At 47.0% G+C, this 4,776-nt stretch overlaps 1 non-coding gene across 1 annotated transcript; it reads left to right on the top strand.

Moving 5' to 3' along the window:
- Nucleotides 1-268: 268 nt before the first annotated feature.
- Nucleotides 269-375, top strand: LOC146404455 (U6 spliceosomal RNA). The gene has a single exon (XR_014842669.1). It is a non-coding gene; the product is annotated as a U6 spliceosomal RNA (small nuclear RNA).
- The last annotated feature ends 4,401 nt before the right edge of the window (nucleotides 376-4,776 follow it).

The raw sequence follows: 4,776 nt of genomic DNA, 5'->3' as shown, positions 1-4,776 counted from the left end.
TATACCAGAGCCACAGCAATGTGGGATCTGAGCCGTGCCTGCAACCTACACCACAGCTCACAGCAATGCCGGATCCTTCACCCATGGAGCAAGGCCAGGGATCGACCTCGAAACCTCATGGTTCCAAGTCGGATTCGTTAGCCACTGAGCCACAACGGGAACTCCTGAGAGATGGAGTTTATTCTAAGGATGCCAGAGAAGCCTAGGTACCTGGAAGCTCTCGGTTTGGCTGTTCTGTGATTACAAATGAGGTTACCTTGGCACTAGGGTCTAAATTTGGGCAGCACATATACTAAAATTGGAACGATACAGAGAAGATCAGCGTGCCCCCTGCGCAAGGATGACATGCAAATTCGTGAAGCATTCCATATGTTTAATCATGAACTTGGAGGACAGACATGTGGTTGCCAAAGAGGAGGGGGAATGAGCGGGATGGACTGGGAATTTGGGGTTAATAGATGCAAACTATTGCCTTTGGAATGGATAGGCAATGAGATCCTGCTGTGTAGCCCTGGGAACTCTATCTAGTCACTTAGGATGGAGCCTGATAATGTGAGAAAAAGGAATGTATACATGTATGTGGGACTGGGCCACCTTGCTGTACAGCAGAAAATTGACAGAACACAGTAAACCAGCTGTGATGGAAAAAAAATCAAAATCATTAAAAAAAAAAAAACACTTCAGAAAGTTTAAAATAAATAAATAAATAAATAAATAAATCGAACTCTAAGCCCTGCCTAACTTTTGGAAATTGCTTTTTCCCTTGGTTTCCCTACCTTGCTGTACAGTAGAAAATTGACAGAACACAGTAAACCAGCTGCAATGGAAAAAAATCAAAATCATTAAAAAAAAAAAAAAAACAAAAACTTCCAGAGTTCCCATCGTGGTGCAGTGGTTAACAAATCCGACTAGGAACCATGAGGTTGCGGGGTCGAACCCTGGCCTTGCTCAGGGGGTTAAGGACCCAGTGTTGCCATGAGCTGTAGTGTAGGTTGCAGATGCGGCTTGGATCCCGAGTTGCTGTGGCTGTGGCATAGGCCGGTGGCTATGGCTCCGATTCAACCCCTAGCCTGGGAACCTCCATATGCCATAGGAGTAGCCCTAGAAAAGGCAAAAAGACAAAAAAAAAAAAAAAAAAAAAAAAAGCTTCAGAAAGTTTAAGATAAATAAATAAATAAATAAACAAACAAGCAAATAAATAAATCTCTCTAACTCTAAGCCCTGCCTAGCTTTTGGAAATTGCTTTTTCCCTTGGTGTCCCTACCCACAGAATTCAGTGAATTCATAGGCGGGCTCAAAGAAACTTGGAAAGAAATAGGTTGGTACGTTTCTTTATTCCAGTAGCTTCCGTTTCACTGAAATCTTTTGTTCTCAGGACCGTGGATGCAAATGCCCAGTTTTCAGGGAACTGTTTCTTAATCTTGCCCCAAGGGGCCCACCCTCAAGTTATTAGAGCCGTGTTGGATTTCAGGACAGGTGGTTAAGCATCCCTATCCCTCGGTCCATGCTAAATTGTGTTGCCTTGGCCAAAAAGGCAATCTTCCCTGTTGTGAGCATGAACACATGGCTTTTCTATCGAAGGAAGTCTTGAGTACCCCATTTTGGTCCTGCTTCGTCTGAGACACCCTCCTCCATCCCCCTTTCCCCTCGCCTCCTGGGAACAATTTGTTTCCAATGAGCCAACCCAGAAGAATGGGCGCCCTGACCTGACCCATGGGAAGGGGACTGAGGTACCACCTGCGATAGGGATAAACAGGGAGGGTCTTTTCTTCCCGGTGCCCACTTTGTGGGCACGCATGCCCTTCTGCAGAAGGAAAGAGCCTTGTCAAGCTCTCCCCGTGTTCATGTGTCTCACTTTCGAACACGGATGATCGGAGCCAGAGTCACTTTTCCCCAACACTCGGTCTAGCGCGTCCCCAAATCCTTCACCTTTGGGCATATTTCTTCTTTCCTTCAGCAACCCAGGCTCTCCTGTGGTCTTTATTGTTTCCTACACATGGAAACTCCTCCCTCCACCTTTGCAAGGCTCCTCCTTGGGCCCAACAACTCAGGTAAATAAATACGGAACACGGGAGGGGGCAGGGAGTTATCATTTCAATGCACTGATCAGAAGTATCTGAGTTCCAGTTCCAGCCTAAGGAGAATTCCCTGTGACATGAGGACATGACTTCAGAGGTTGTGTTGCTGGAATGCAGCTTCTGTCTGCCCGGGCCGAACTGAAAAACAGAGACAGAGTTTGGGGTCAGGGAGAAAAATATAGCTTTATTGCTTTGTCAGGCAAAGGAGGATCGCAGCAGGCTACTGCCCTAAAGACTGTGCCCGCCCCCACACCCCCGATGAGAAAGAAGTGCAAGGTGTTTTATAGTAAAAAGGAGAAAAACAGGTTTTCAGATAGGATGCAGGAGGGGGGCAAACATGCATGCTTCTTTCTTTGGGGGAATCTTAGTCATCAAAACTGGAGTCAGGAGATCTCAGCCTGATCCTGGTGGTGGTCTTCTGGGGTATTGCCTAGAGTAACAGTACTTGCATAAAGGGCACATGAGGAGTTCCCGTCGTGGCTCAGTGGTTAACGAATCCGACTAGGAACCATGAGGTTTCGGGTTCGGTCCCTGGCCTTGGACTGAGGATCTGGCATTGCCGTGAGCTGTGGTGTAGGTCGAAGATGTGGCTCGGATCCTTCATGGCTGTGGCTGTGGTGTAGGCCGGTGGCTACAGCTCCGATGAGACCCCCTTGCCTGGGAACCTCCATATGCCATGGGAGTGGCCCAAGAAATGGCAAAAAGACACACACACACACACACAAAAGGGGGGGTGGCACATGGATCAGAGATTAGGACAAACTAGGAAAGGTCCTGAAAAACCCCATGTGCTAATCATCTGTAACCCAGGGGCAACTGGGCTCAGCGTGCCTCATCTTGAGCTTATGGGTGTTCAGGGTGCAGTTAAGGCAGGGAGAAGGACGGGAAGGACCCTACGTTGTCTTTGACTGATCCTCCCTCGTCTTTCATCCCCTCCCTTCCCTGATCAGCAACTGTCAGACCCTGTCCCCAGGAACTCAGCGAAGGTCATGGTGGCTGAATGAGGCCCATCTCCTAAGAAGGAGAAATGAGGAGGACACAGAAAGGCTTTTGTGCCCAGGAGCCCCACAGGGCCAGGACCGGTTTCAGTTGGCCTTCCGCGATAAATCGGAAGTCCATCCGGAATTCATCAGCATCCTTGGGAACTGATGAATCTTGGAAGTGAAAAGTCTCCATCACTGATTATGCTGTGGCTCCTGGGAGTTTATCTGATTCCATTCTAGGACTTGCCACCCCGCAGCTTCTCTTTATGGCTTTCCTCTGAGGGTGTCTAGATGCTAGGCCCTCTTCTGTGTCCCTATCTCTTATGTAAACTTCTTGAGAAAAGTCATCTGATTGAGCCATTTAATTTCTCCCCAATGTCGTCCATGAGTCATGAGGCCACATGGCATATCCACCTTGGGCAAAATCTCTCTATGAGGCCATTTCATTGACTGTTGGCCTGAGACTGGCCAAACCTTGATCCTACTGGCTATAGACATGGTTCAAAGTATTGACAGCTCCGAATAAAAATTTGCTTATGGTCGGGGTGCTCAGTAGAAGCCTGTAGTAGTTAGAGGCACCCTGAATATCATAAGTTCTTCAGCAATGCGGCCAAAACCCAGACTCCAGTATCCAGTTCTCTCCTGTGCCTGTCTGCCTGAGCATCGCACCCTTATCACCTCCTAAGACGAACGCTTCAACTACCCCATCAAAGCTTTATTTTGGGAGGTCCCATTGTGGCTCCGTGGAAATGAATCTGATGAGTATCCATGAGGATGCGGTTCGATCCCAGGCCTCACGCAATGGGTTGGGGATCCTGCATTGCCGTGAGCTGTGGTGTAGATCACCAGGGCGGCTTGGGTCCCACCTGGCTGTGGTGTCGGCCAGCAGCTGCAACTCCGATTCAACCCCTAGCCTGGGAGGAATTTCCATGTGCCATGGGTGCAGACTTAAAAAGAAAAAAAAAAAAAAAAGCTTTATTATTTCCCCTAGATTCCTACTCTGACTTAAGCCTTCCAGATCAGGAATCTTCAATTTTCCTCCTCATCTCATCCAATACACTGAATACTTCTGGCACCCATCTATTTACTTACCAAAACCCCTGAGTTTCTGGCTTCCTCCTTATCATGACTCTAGTTCAGGGTTAAGGATCTGGCGTTGCTGTGAGCTGTGGTGTAGGTTGCAGACTCAGCTCAGATCCCCCGTTGCTGTGGCTCTGGTGTAGGCCAGTGACTACAGCTCCGATTCGACCTCTAGCCTGGGAACCTCCATATGCCACAGGAGCGGCCCAAAGAAAAGGCAAAAAGCCAAAAAAAAAAAAAAAAAAAAAAGAGAGATGAGAGATACATCCATCAATCACCATAGGACTGGCTTTTCTGATTGACACACCTTTCCTTTCTACTGACATCTGGACTCAGATCCATCACACAGAGTCACATTTTTGACAGTCAAGGATACTAATTGGGTATTTGGTGATATCAAATAATTACGGTATTATTACTGTATTTTTTATGTGGGAAAATGGCATCAAGGGGATGTTGTTTCTTAAAAACAATTATAAATAAACTATTTTCATGATGTCTGAGATATGCATGTGTGTGTATGTGTGTGTATATATGGGTATAAATGAAATGTATATGAAGTTCATAATTATTGAAGCCAAGTGATGAGTACATGGAGTTCCAAGGTATTCCCTTCTCTACTTTGGTACGTGTTT

The sequence above is a fragment of the Sus scrofa genome, chromosome 3, assembly GCF_054392235.1.
Source record: "Sus scrofa isolate SSC_HxYL_T2T_F1_AM1 chromosome 3, Sscrofa_HxYL_maternal_Yorkshire_Landrace_v2.0, whole genome shotgun sequence".
NCBI classification, from domain to species: domain Eukaryota; kingdom Metazoa; phylum Chordata; class Mammalia; order Artiodactyla; family Suidae; genus Sus; species Sus scrofa.
The sequence above is the reverse complement of the archived record's forward strand: the minus strand, read 5'-3'. Positions and strand labels throughout refer to the sequence as shown.